Below are 14,931 nucleotides of genomic sequence, written 5' to 3' on the forward strand. Positions count from 1 at the left end.
CTAATTGTGCTTGCGGGGGTTGAGCTCTGGCTCTTTGGTCCCGCCTCTCAACCGTCAATCAACTGGTGTACAGATTCCTGAGCCTATTGGGCTCTATCATATCTACATTTGAAACTGTGTATGGAGTCAGCCTCCACCACATCACTTCCTAATGCATTCCATTTACTAACTACTCTGACACTGAAAAAGTTCTTTCTAACGTCTCTGTGGCTCATTTGGGTACTCAGCTTCCACCTGTGTCCCCTTGTTCGCGTCCCACCAGTGTTGGATAGTTCATCCTTGTTTACCCGGTTGATTCCCCTGAGGATTTTGTAGGTTGTGATCATGTCCCCCCTTACTCTTCTGTCTTCCAGTGTCGTAAGGTGCATTTCCCGCAGCCTTTCCTCATAACTCATGCCTCTTAGTTCTGGGACTAGTCTAGTAGCATACCTTTGGACTTTTTCCAGCTTCGTCTTGTGCTTGACAAGGTACGGGCTCCATGCTGGGGCCGCATACTCCAGGATTGGTCTTACATATGTGGTGTACAAGATTCTGAATGATTCCTTACACAGGTTCCTGAACGCCGTTCTGATGTTAGCCAGCCTCGCATATGCCGCAGACGTTATTCTCTTTATGTGGGCTTCAGGAGACAGGTTTGGTGTGATATCAACTCCTAGATCTTTCTCTCTGTCTGTTTCATTAAGTACTTCATCTCCTATTCTGTATCCTGTGCCTGGCCTCCTGTTTCCACTGCCTAGTTTCATTACTTTGCATTTACTCGGGTTGAACTTCAACAGCCATTTGTTGGACCATTCACTCAGTCTATCCAGGTCATCTTGTAGCCTCCTACTATCATCCTCTGTTTCAATCCTCCTCATAATTTTTGCATCGTCGGCAAACATTGAGAGGAACGAATCTATACCCTCTGGGAGATCATTTACATATACCAGAAACAGTATAGGTCCAAGGACTGACCCCTGCGGGACTCCACTTGTGACGTCTCGCCAATCTGAGACCTCACCCCTCACACAGACTCGTTGTCTCCTGTTGCTTAGGTACTCCTCTATCCACCGGAGTACCTTCCCTCTCACTCCAGCCTGCATCTCCAACTTTCGCACTAGCCTCTTGTGTGGCACTGTATCAAAGGCTTTCTGACAATCCAAAAATATGCAGTCTGCCCACCCTTCTCTTTCTTGCCTTATTTTTGTTGCCTGGTCGTAGAATTCAAGTAACCCTGTGAGGCAGGACCTGCCATCCCTGAACCCATGTTGATGCTGTGTTACAAAGTTCCTTCGCTCCAGATGCTCCACTAGTTTTTTTCGCGCAATCTTCTCCATCAGCTTGCATGGTATGCAGGTTAGGGACACTGGCCTGTAGTTCAGTGCCTCCTGTCTATCCCCTTTCTTGTATATCGGGACTACGTTAGCTGCTTTCCAAATATCTGGCAGTTCCCCTGTTGCCAGTGATTTGTTATACACTATGGAGAGTGGTAGGCTCAGTTCTCTTGCTCCTTCCTTTAGAACCCAAGGGGAGATTCCATCTGGGCCTATAGCCTTCGTCACGTCCAACTCTAGTAAACACTTCCTTACTTCCCCACTGGTAATCTCAAACTCTTCCAGTGGTTCCTGGTTAGCTATTCCCTCACTTACCTCTGGAATTTCTCCTTGCTCTAAGGTGAAGACCTCCTGGAATTTCTTATTCAATTCCTCACACACTTCCTTGTCATTTGTAGTGAATCCTTCCGCCCCTATCCTTAATCTCATAACCTGTTCCTTTACTGTTGTTTTTCTCCTGATGTGGCTATGCAACAATTTAGGCTGAGTCTTTGCCTTGCTTGCGATGTCATTTTCGTATTGTCTTTCTGCCTCTCTTCTCATCCTGACATATTCATTCCTGGCACTCTGGTATCTTTATCTGCTCTCCAGTGCCCTGTTATTCCTATAGTTTCTCCATGCCCTTTTACTTTTTGGTCTTTGTGTGTGTGTGTGTGTGTGTGTGTGTGTGTGTGTGTGTGTGTGTGTGTGTGTGTGTGTGTGTGTGTGTGTGTGTGTGTGTGTGTGTGTGTACTCACCTAATTGTACTCACCTAATTGTGCTTGCGGGGGTTGAGCTTTGGTTCTTTGGTCCCGCCTCTCAACTGTCAATCAACTGGTGTGTGTGTGTGTGTGTGTGTGTGTGTGTGTGTGTGTGTGTGTGTGTGTGTGTGTGTGTGTGTGTGTGTGTGTGTGTGTGTGTGTGTGTGTGTGTGTGTGTGTGTGTGTGTGTGTGTGTGTACTCACCTAATTGTACTCACCTAATTGTGCTTGCGGGGGGTTGAGCTTTGGTTCTTTGGTCCCGCCTCTCAACTGTCAATCAACTGGTGAGTGTGTGTGTGTGTGTGTGTGTGTGTGTGTGTGTGTGTGTGTGTGTGTGTGTGTGTGTGTGTGTGTGTGTGTGTGTGTGTGTGTGTGTGTGTGTGTGTGTGTGTTTGTGTGTGCGCGTGTGCGTACGTGCGTGCGTACGTGCGTGCGTACGTACTTGCGTGCGTGAATGCGTGCGTGCGTGCTTGCGTGCGTGAATGCGTGCGTGCGAGCGACATCACTCCAATATCTGTGCCAAGGTCCAGATATTAAGAGTTAAAGGTGATGGAGTGTGTGTGTCAACACTGCTACTGTTTAAACTGCCCCGTCCACCACAGCCCACCTCGCCACCGTCCACCACAACCCACCTCGCCACCGTCCACCACAACCCACCTCGCCACCGTCCACCACAACCCACCTCGCCACCGTCCACCACAGCCCACCTCGCCGCCGTCCACCACAGCCCACCTCGCCACCGTCCACCACAACCCACCTCGCCACCGTCCACCACAACCCACCTCGCCACCATCCACCACAGCCCACCTCGCCACCGTCCACCACAACCCACCTCGCCACCGTCCACCACAACCCACCTCGCCACCGTCCACCACAACCCACCTCGCCACCGTCCACCACAGCCCACCTCGCCGCCGTCCACCACAGCCCACCTCGCAACCGTCCACCACAACCCACCTCGCCACCGTCCACCACAACCCACCTCGCCACCGTCCACCACAGCCCACCTCGCCGCCGTCCACCACAGCCCACCTCGCCACCGTCCACCACAGCCCACCTCGCCACACCACCGTCCACCACAACCCACCTCGCCACCGTCCACCACAACCCACCTCGCCGCCGTCCACCACAACCCACCTCGCCACCGTCCACCACAGCCCACCTCGCCACCGTCCACCACAACCCACCTCGCCACCGTCCACCACAACCCACCTCGCCACCGTCCACCACAGCCCACCTCACCACCGTCCACCACAACCCACCTCGCCACCGTCCACCACAGCCCACCTCGCCACCGTCCACCACAGCCCACCTCGCCACCGTCCACCACAGCCCACCTCACCACCGTCCACCACAGCCTACCTCACTACCGTCCACCACAGCCCACCTCGCCACCGTCCACCACAGCCCACCTCGCCACCGTCCACCACAGCCCACCTCGCCACCGTCCACCACAGCCCACCTCGCCACCGTCCACCACAGCCCACCTCGCCACCGTCCACCACAGCCCACCTCACCACCGTCCACCACAGCCCACCTCGCCGCCGTCCACCACAGCCCACCTCGCCACCGTCCACCACAACCCACCTCGCCGCCGTCCACCACAGCCCACCTCACCACCGTCCACCACAGCCCACCTCACCACCGTCCACCACAGCCCACCTCGCCTCGCCACCGTCCACAAAAGCCCACCTCGCCGCCGTCCACCACAGCCCACCTCGCCACCGTCCACCACAGCCCACCTCGCCACCGTCCACTACAGCCCACCTCGCCTCGCCACCGTCCACAAAAGCCCACCTCGCCGCCGTCCACCACAGCCCACCTCGCCACCGTCCACCACAGCCCACCTCGCCGCCGTCCACCACAGCCCACCTCGCCGCCGTCCACCACAGCCCACCTCGCCTCGCTACCGTCCACAAAAGCCCACCTCGCCACCGTCCACCACAGCCCACCTCGCCGCCGTCCACCACAGCCCACCTCGCCACCGTCCACCACAACCCACCTCGCCACCGTCCACCACAGCCCACCTCGCCACCGTCCACCACAACCCACCTCGCCACCGTCCACCACAGCCCACCTCGCCGCCGTCCACCACAGCCCACCTCGCCGCCGTCCACCACAGCCCACCTCGCCACCGTCCACCACAGCTCACCTCGCCACCGTCCACCACAGCCCACCTCGCCGCCGTCCACCACAGCCCACCTCGCCGCCGTCCACCACAGCCCACCTCGCCGCCGTCCACCACAGCCCACCTCGCCACCGTCCACCACAGCCCACCTCGCCGCCGTCCACCACAGCCCACCTCGCCGCCGTCCACCACAGCCCACCTCGCCACCGTCCACCACAGCCCACCTCGCCGCCGTCCACCACAGCCCACCTCGCCACCGTCCACCACAGCCCACCTCGCCACCGTCCATCACAGCCCACATCGCCGCCGTCCACCACAGCCCACCTCGCCGCCGTCCACCACAGCCCACCTCGCCGCCGTCCACCACAGCCCACCTCGCCACCGTCCACCACAGCCCACCTCGCCACCGTCCACCACAACCCACCTCGCCACCGTCCACCACAACCCACCTCGCCACCGTCCACCACAGCCCACCTCGCCGCCGTCCACCACAGCCCACCTCGCAACCGTCCACCACAACCCACCTCGCCACCGTCCACCACAACCCACCTCGCCACCGTCCACCACAGCCCACCTCGCCGCCGTCCACCACAGCCCACCTCGCCACCGTCCACCACAGCCCACCTCGCCACACCACCGTCCACCACAACCCACCTCGCCACCGTCCACCACAACCCACCTCGCCGCCGTCCACCACAACCCACCTCGCCACCGTCCACCACAGCCCACCTCGCCACCGTCCACCACAACCCACCTCGCCACCGTCCACCACAACCCACCTCGCCACCGTCCACCACAGCCCACCTCACCACCGTCCACCACAACCCACCTCGCCACCGTCCACCACAGCCCACCTCGCCACCGTCCACCACAGCCCACCTCGCCACCGTCCACCACAGCCCACCTCACCACCGTCCACCACAGCCCACCTCGCCACCGTCCACCACAGCCCACCTCGCCACCGTCCACCACAGCCCACCTCGCCACCGTCCACCACAGCCCACCTCGCCACCGTCCACCACAGCCCACCTCGCCACCGTCCACCACAGCCCACCTCGCCACCGTCCACCACAGCCCACCTCACCACCGTCCACCACAGCCCACCTCGCCGCCGTCCACCACAGCCCACCTCGCCACCGTCCACCACAACCCACCTCGCCGCCGTCCACCACAGCCCACCTCACCACCGTCCACCACAGCCCACCTCACCACCGTCCACCACAGCCCACCTCGCCTCGCCACCGTCCACAAAAGCCCACCTCGCCGCCGTCCACCACAGCCCACCTCGCCACCGTCCACCACAGCCCACCTCGCCACCGTCCACTACAGCCCACCTCGCCTCGCCACCGTCCACAAAAGCCCACCTCGCCGCCGTCCACCACAGCCCACCTCGCCGCCGTCCACCACAGCCCACCTCGCCGCCGTCCACCACAGCCCACCTCGCCTCGCTACCGTCCACAAAAGCCCACCTCGCCACCGTCCACCACAGCCCACCTCGCCGCCGTCCACCACAGCCCACCTCGCCACCGTCCACCACAACCCACCTCGCCACCGTCCACCACAGCCCACCTCGCCACCGTCCACCACAACCCACCTCGCCACCGTCCACCACAGCCCACCTCGCCGCCGTCCACCACAGCCCACCTCGCCGCCGTCCACCACAGCCCACCTCGCCACCGTCCACCACAGCTCACCTCGCCACCGTCCACCACAGCCCACCTCGCCGCCGTCCACCACAGCCCACCTCGCCGCCGTCCACCACAGCCCACCTCGCCGCCGTCCACCACAGCCCACCTCGCCACCGTCCACCACAGCCCACCTCGCCACCGTCCACCACAGCCCACCTCGCCGCCGTCCACCACAGCCCACCTCGCCGCCGTCCACCACATCCCACCTCGCCACCGTCCACCACAGCCCACCTCGCCGCCGTCCACCACAGCCCACCTCGCCACCGTCCACCACAGCCCACCTCGCCACCGTCCATCACAGCCCACATCGCCGCCGTCCACCACAGCCCACCTCGCCGCCGTCCACCACAGCCCACCTCGCCGCCGTCCACCACAGCCCACCTCGCCACCGTCCACCACAGCCCACCTCGCCGCCGTCCAACACAGCCCACCTCGCCACCGTCCACCACAGCCCACCTCGCCACCGTCCAACACAGCACACCTCGCCACCGTCCAACACAGCCCACCTCGCCACCGTCCAACACAGCCCACCTCGCCACCGTCCACCACAGCCCACCTCACCTCGCCACCGTCCACCACAGCCCACCTCGCCACCGTCCACCACAGCCCACCTCGCCACCGTCCACCACAGCCCACCTCGCCGCCGTCCAACACAGCCCACCTCGCCGCCGTCCACCACAGCCCACCTCGCCACCGTCCACCACAGCCCACCTCGCCACCGTCCAACACAGCACACCTCGCCACCGTCCAACACAGCCCACCTCGCCACCGTCCACCACAGCCCACCTCACCTCGCCACCGTCCACCACAGCCCACCTCGCCACCGTCCACCACAGCCCACCTCGCCACCGTCCAACACAGCCCACCTCGCCACCGTCCACCACAGCCCACCTCACCTCGCCACCGTCCACCACAGCCCACCTCGCCGCCGTCCAACACAGCCCACCTCGCCACCGTCCACCACAGCCCACCTCGCCACCGTCCACCACAGCCCACCTCACCACCGTCCACCACAGCCCACCTCGCCTCGCCACCGTCCACAAAAGCCCACCTCGCCACACCACCGTCCACCACAGCCCACCTCGCCACCGTCCACAAAAGCCCACCTCGCCACACCACCGTCCACCACAGCCCACCTCGCCACCGTCCACCACAGCCCACCTCGCCACCGTCCACCACAGCCCACCTCGCCACCGTCCACCTCAGCCCACCTCGCCGCCGTCCAACACAGCCCACCTCGCCGCCGTCCACCACAGCCCACCTCGCCACCGTCCACCACAGCCCACCTCGCCTCGCCACCGTCCACCACAGCCCACCTCGCCACCGTCCACCACAGCCCACCTCGGCTCGCCACAGTCCACCACAGCCCACCTCGCCGCCGTCCACCACAGCCCACCTCGCCGCCGTCCACCACAGCCCACCTCGCCACCGTCCACCACAGCCCACCTCGCCTCGCCACCGTCCACCACAGCCCACCTCGCCTCGCCACCGTCCACTACAGCCCACCTCGCCACCGTCCACCACAGCCCACCTCGCCACCGTCCACCACAGCCCACCTCGCCACCGTCCACCACAGCCCACCTCGCCTCGCCACCGTCCACCACAGCCCACCTCGCCACCGTCCACCACAGCCCACCTCGCCACCGTCCACCACAGCCCACCTCGCCTCGCCACCGTCCACCACAGCCCACCTCGCCACCGTCCACCACAGCCCACCTCGCCACCGTCCACCACAGCTCACCTCGCCACCGTCCACCACAGCCCACCTCGCCATCGTCCACCACAACCCACCTCGCCACCGTCCACTACAGCCCACCTCGCCACCGTCCACCACAACCCACCTCGCCATCGTCCACCACAGCCCACCTCGCCTCGCCACCGTTCACCACAGCCCACCTCGCCACCGTCCACCACAGCCCACCTCGCCACCGTCCACCACAGCCCACCTCGCCACACAACCGTCCACCACAGCCCACCTCGCCAACGTCCACCACAGCCCACCTCGCCTCGCCACCGTCCACCACAGCCCACCTCGCCTCGCCATCGTCCACCACAGCCCACCTCGCCACCGTCCACCACAGCCCACCTCGCCACCGTCCACCACAGCCCACCTCGCCATCGTCCACCACAACCCACCTCGCCACCGTCCACTACAGCCCACCTCGCCACCGTCCACCACAACCCACCTCGCCATCGTCCACCACAGCCCACCTCGCCTCGCCACCGTCCACCACAGCCCACCTCGCCACCGTCCACCACAGCCCACCTCGCCACACAACCGTCCACCACAGCCCACCTCGCCAACGTCCACCACAGCCCACCTCGCCTCGCCACCGTCCACCACAGCCCACCTCGCCTCGCCATCGTCCTCCACAGCCCACCTCGCCACCGTCCACCACAGCCCACCTCGCCACCGTCCACCACAGCCCACCTCGCCGCCGTCCACCACAGCCCACCTCGCCACCGTCCACCACAGCTCACCTCGCCACCGTCCACCACAGCCCACCTCGCCGCCGTCCACCACAGCCCACCTCGCCGCCGTCCACCACAGCCCACCTCGCCGCCGTCCACCACAGCCCACCTCGCCACCGTCCACCACAGCCCACCTCGCCGCCGTCCACCACAGCCCACCTCGCCGCCGTCAACCACAGCCCACCTCGCCACCGTCGACCACAGCCCACCTCGCCGCCGTCCACCACAGCCCACCTCGCCACCGTCCACCACAGCCCACCTCGCCACCGTCCATCACAGCCCACCTCGCCGCCGTCCACCACAGCCCACCTCGCCGCCGTCCACCACAGCCCACCTCGCCGCCGTCCACCACAGCCCACCTCGCCACCGTCCACCACAGCCCACCTCGCCGCCGTCCAACACAGCCCACCTCGCCGCCGTCCACCACAGCCCACCTCGCCACCGTCCACCACAGCCCACCTCGCCACCGTCCAACACAGCACACCTCGCCACCGTCCAACACAGCCCACCTCGCCACCGTCCAACACAGCCCACCTCGCCACCGTCCACCACAGCCCACCTCACCTCGCCACCGTCCACCACAGCCCACCTCGCCACCGTCCACCACAGCCCACCTCGCCGCCGTCCAACACAGCCCACCTCGCCGCCGTCCACCACAGCCCACCTCGCCACCGTCCACCACAGCCCACCTCGCCACCGTCCAACACAGCACACCTCGCCACCGTCCAACACAGCCCACCTCGCCACCGTCCAACACAGCCCACCTCGCCACCGTCCACCACAGCCCACCTCACCTCGCCACCGTCCACCACAGCCCACCTCGCCACCGTCCACCACAGCCCACCTCGCCACCGTCCAACACAGCCCACCTCGCCACCGTCCACCACAGCCCACCTCACCTCGCCACCGTCCACCACAGCCCACCTCGCCGCCGTCCAACACAGCCCACCTCGCCACCGTCCACCACAGCCCACCTCGCCACCGTCCACCACAGCCCACCTCACCACCGTCCACCACAGCCCACCTCGCCACCGTCCACCACAGCCCACCTCACCACCGTCCACCACAGCCCACCTCGCCTCGCCACCGTCCACAAAAGCCCACCTCGCCACACCACCGTCCACCACAGCCCACCTCGCCACCGTCCACCACAGCCCACCTCGCCACCGTCCACCACAGCCCACCTCGCCACCGTCCACCTCAGCCCACCTCGCCGCCGTCCAACACAGCCCACCTCGCCGCCGTCCACCACAGCCCACCTCGCCACCGTCCACCACAGCCCACCTCGCCTCGCCACCGTCCACCACAGCCCACCTCGCCACCGTCCACCACAGCCCACCTCGGCTCGCCACAGTCCACCTCGCCGCCGTCCACCACAGCCCACCTCGCCGCCGTCCACCACAGCCCACCTCGCCACCGTCCACCACAGCCCACCTCGCCTCGCCACCGTCCACCACAGCCCACCTCGCCTCGCCACCGTCCACTACAGCCCACCTCGCCACCGTCCACCACAGCCCACCTCGCCACCGTCCACCACAGCCCACCTCGCCACCGTCCACCACAGCCCACCTCGCCTCGCCACCGTCCACCACAGCCCACCTCGCCACCGTCCACCACAGCCCACCTCGCCACCGTCCACCACAGCTCACCTCGCCACCGTCCACCACAGCCCACCTCGCCATCGTCCACCACAACCCACCTCGCCACCGTCCACTACAGCCCACCTCGCCACCGTCCACCACAACCCACCTCGCCATCGTCCACCACAGCCCACCTCGCCTCGCCACCGTTCACCACAGCCCACCTCGCCACTGTCCAACACAGCCCACCTCGCCACCGTCCACCACAGCCCACCTCGCCACACAACCGTCCACCACAGCCCACCTCGCCAACGTCCACCACAGCCCACCTCGCCTCGCCACCGTCCACCACAGCCCACCTCGCCTCGCCATCGTCCACCACAGCCCACCTCGCCACCGTCCACCACAGCCCACCTCGCCACCGTCCACCACAGCCCACCTCGCCATCGTCCACCACAACCCACCTCGCCACCGTCCACTACAGCCCACCTCGCCACCGTCCACCACAACCCACCTCTCCATCGTCCACCACAGCCCACCTCGCCTCGCCACCGTTCACCACAGCCCACCTCGCCACCGTCCACCACAGCCCACCTCGCCACCGTCCACCACAGCCCACCTCGCCACACAACCGTCCACCACAGCCCACCTCGCCAACGTCCACCACAGCCCACCTCGCCTCGCCACCGTCCACCACAGCCCACCTCGCCTCGCCATCGTCCTCCACAGCCCACCTCGCCACCGTCCACCACAGCCCACCTCGCCACCGTCCACCACAGCCCACCTCGCCACCGTCAACCACAGCCCACCTCGCCACACCACCGTCCATCACAGCCCACCTCGCCACCGTCCACCACAGCCCACCTCGCTACACAACCGACCACCACAGCCCACCTCGCCACCGTCCATCACAGCCCACCTCGCCACCATCCACCACAGCCCACCTCGCCACCGTCCACCTCGCCACCGTCCGTCACAGCCCACCTCGCCACCATCCACCACAGCCCACCTCGCCACCGTCCACCACAGCCCACCTCGCCTCGCCACCGTCCACTACAGCCCACCTCGCCACCGTCCACCACAGCCCACCTCGCCACCGTCCACCACAGCCCACCTCGCCACCGTCCACCACAGCCCACCTCGCCTCGCCACCGTCCACCACAGCCCACCTCGCCACCGTCCACCACAGCCCACCTCGCCACCGTCCACCACAGCTCACCTCGCCACCGTCCACCACAGCCCACCTCGCCATCGTCCACCACAACCCACCTCGCCACCGTCCACTACAGCCCACCTCGCCACCGTCCACCACAACCCACCTCGCCATCGTCCACCACAGCCCACCTCGCCTCGCCACCGTTCACCACAGCCCACCTCGCCACTGTCCAACACAGCCCACCTCGCCACCGTCCACCACAGCCCACCTCGCCACACAACCGTCCACCACAGCCCACCTCGCCAACGTCCACCACAGCCCACCTCGCCTCGCCACCGTCCACCACAGCCCACCTCGCCTCGCCATCGTCCACCACAGCCCACCTCGCCACCGTCCACCACAGCCCACCTCGCCACCGTCCACCACAGCCCACCTCGCCATCGTCCACCACAACCCACCTCGCCACCGTCCACTACAGCCCACCTCGCCACCGTCCACCACAACCCACCTCTCCATCGTCCACCACAGCCCACCTCGCCTCGCCACCGTTCACCACAGCCCACCTCGCCACCGTCCACCACAGCCCACCTCGCCACCGTCCACCACAGCCCACCTCGCCACACAACCGTCCACCACAGCCCACCTCGCCAACGTCCACCACAGCCCACCTCGCCTCGCCACCGTCCACCACAGCCCACCTCGCCTCGCCATCGTCCTCCACAGCCCACCTCGCCACCGTCCACCACAGCCCACCTCGCCACCGTCCACCACAGCCCACCTCGCCACCGTCAACCACAGCCCACCTCGCCACACCACCGTCCATCACAGCCCACCTCGCCACCGTCCACCACAGCCCACCTCGCTACACAACCGACCACCACAGCCCACCTCGCCACCGTCCATCACAGCCCACCTCGCCACCATCCACCACAGCCCACCTCGCCACCGTCCACCTCGCCACCGTCCGTCACAGCCCACCTCGCCACCATCCACCACAGCCCACCTCGCCACCGTCCATCACAGCCCACTTCGCCACCGTCCATCACAGCCCACCTCGCCACCATCCACCACAGCCCACCTCGCCACCGTCCACCACAGCCCACCTCGCCACCGTCCGTCACAACCCACCTCGCCACCATCCACCACAGCCCACCTCGCCACCGTCCATCACAGCCCACCTCGCTACCGTCCACCACAGCCCACCTCGCCACCGTCCACCACAGCCCATCTCGCCACCGTCCACCACAGCCCACCTCGCCACCGTCCACCACAGCCCACCTCGCCACCGTCCACCACAGCCCATCTCGCCACCGTCCACCACAGCCCACCTCGCCACCGTCCACCACAGCCCATCTCGCCACCGTCCACCACAGCCCACCTCGCCACCATCCACCACAGCCCACCTCGCCACCGTCCACCACAGCCCACCTCGCCACCGTCCACCACAGACCTCCTCGCCTCGCCACCGTCCACCACAGACCTCCTCGCCTCGCCACCGTCCACCACAGACCTCCTCGCCTTTTATCAATTATATATATTCAGTCCTAGTGAATACTATTTTATCAAGTATAAACACCAGACTGAAATTTCGAAAGAAATGAGATTTAATATTTACGTGTAGTGAAATACGTCATGTTGTGATGACGTCATGGAATCCCATTCTCTAATTTTTCATGGGTAACTTATGTTAACATGTGTGTCGGATTACCGACGACTCCAGGATTTCCCTGACATATGTGGTATACAAAGTTCTGAATGATTCCTTACACAAGTTTCTAAATGCCGTTCTTATGTTGGCCAACCTGGCATATGCCGCTGATGTTATCCTCTTGATATGGGCTGCTGGGGACAGGTCTGGCATGATATCAACCCCTAGGTCTTTTTTTCTCTCTGACTCTTGAAGAATTTCTTCCAAATGATACCTTGTATCTGGCCTCCTGCTTCCTACGCCTATCTTCATTACATTACATTTGCTTGGGTTACACTCTAACAATAATTTGTTCGACCATTCCTTCAGTTTGTCCAGGTCTTCTTGAAGCCTCAAGCTGTCCTCGTCTGTCTTAATCCTTCTCATTATTTTAGCATCGTCAGCAAACATTGAGAAAAATGAGAGTGTACCTTCCGGGAGATCATTTACGTATATCAGAAACAGGATAGGACCAAGTACAGAGCCCTGTGGGACTCCACTGGTGACTTCACGCCATTCTGAGGTCTCACCCCTCACCATAACAATCTGCTTCCTATTGCTTAGGTACTTCCTAATCCACTGGAGCACCTTACCAGTTACTCCTGCCTGTCTCTCCAGCTTATGTATCAGCCTCTTATGGAGTACTGTGTCAAAGGCTTTCCAACAATCCAAGAAAATGCAGTCCGCCCAGCCCTCTCTTTCTTGCTTAATCTTTGTCCTCCACACACACCCCCTCCTTCCCTACCCCCTCCACACACCACAGTAGTGGGAAACGACCCTTAGACCGGCAATTGTACCACTAACGACGGCCGGTGTATGAGTCGTGTATATATCGGTGCCCCAGCGAGTGATGCTCGTCTCCTGGTGTTAACATTCCGCTCAAGGGTAGTAAGAGGGCGGTCTGTGAGTGCTGTGTGCTGCCCCCAGCGACCCTCATGCCTCAGGTACAATAACGTCGTCTCTGGTCTATTTTAAATATTCTATTTTCCTCCAATCTGTGTTAACCAGAACATCAACTGTCGCTATTACATGAACTTCAGTAGGTCTATTTCCATATTAATATCCCCTTTTTCTCCATTTATACACATCAATAATGTAACTCTATTAATATTCAGAAGGTCCTATTTATTCCTCTTACTTATCATATTTGTTGATATATTTACAAGAGTTGTTACATTCTTGTACAGCCACTAGTACGCGTAGTGTTTCGGGCAAGTTCCTGGAATACGATCCCCTGCCGCGAAGAATCGTTGTTACAACCAAGTACACATTTTACTGTTGAGTTAAACAGAGGCTACAGTTAAGGAATTGCGCCCAGTAAATCCTCCCCGGCCAGGATACGAACCCATGACAGCGCTCACGGAACGCCAGGCGAGTGTCTTACCACTACACCACGGAGACTGGCATCTAGAAGCTTTGTATTGAGTGTCCGGTCAAGGCTCGTTTATTGAGCATAGGAATGAATGAAACCCATCATCAGCCATAGCATGTAGCAAAGGGGGAGCAACACAGAGCATGAGCTATCGTGTATCTTACCGTCCATCCCTGTTACCAGTATTTACCCAGGGCTTTTCCCTAAATCCTAAACTTATCCAATTTATATCCATTGTTTCCTGTTCTGTCTCGTGTTGATATTTTGAATGAGCTATTAATATCCCCCTTTGTCATGTCCATTCTCTCACCTCTATCGTGTCACCTCCTATTGGTTCTACTTCGCCTTTCTAAAGAATGTAATTTAAGCTTTGTCAATCTTTTCTTCAAGGATCGTTTATTTAGCATAGGGCTAATAATAATGACAACCCACTATCATCCATTTGTATGAAAACAGACCCCCCCCCCTAGGCATGGCGACTTCAATAGGGAGTTCAGTAGTTATCCAATATATATTTATTGCTGCATATATATATATATATATATATATATATATATATATATATATATATATATATATATATATATATACATATATATGCATATATATACATATATATATATATATATATATATATATATATATATATATATATATATATATATATATATATATATATATATATATATATATATATATATATGCACATCTCACATTCGCTCAAAAACATGCCTCCCACACCCTACTGTAGCATATAACAAATCCAAATACTCATTCAGTGTACATATATATGAA

General features: G+C 61.7%; 1 protein-coding gene across 2 annotated transcripts in view; it reads left to right on the top strand.

Moving 5' to 3' along the window:
• Window positions 1-14,931, top strand: part of LOC123752144 (streptococcal hemagglutinin) — a 297,057-nt gene that overhangs the window by 95,073 nt on the left and 187,053 nt on the right. The gene's annotated exons all lie outside the window — the stretch shown is intronic.

Source organism: Procambarus clarkii, chromosome 44, assembly GCF_040958095.1.
Source record: "Procambarus clarkii isolate CNS0578487 chromosome 44, FALCON_Pclarkii_2.0, whole genome shotgun sequence".
NCBI classification, from domain to species: Eukaryota; Metazoa; Arthropoda; class Malacostraca; order Decapoda; family Cambaridae; genus Procambarus; species Procambarus clarkii.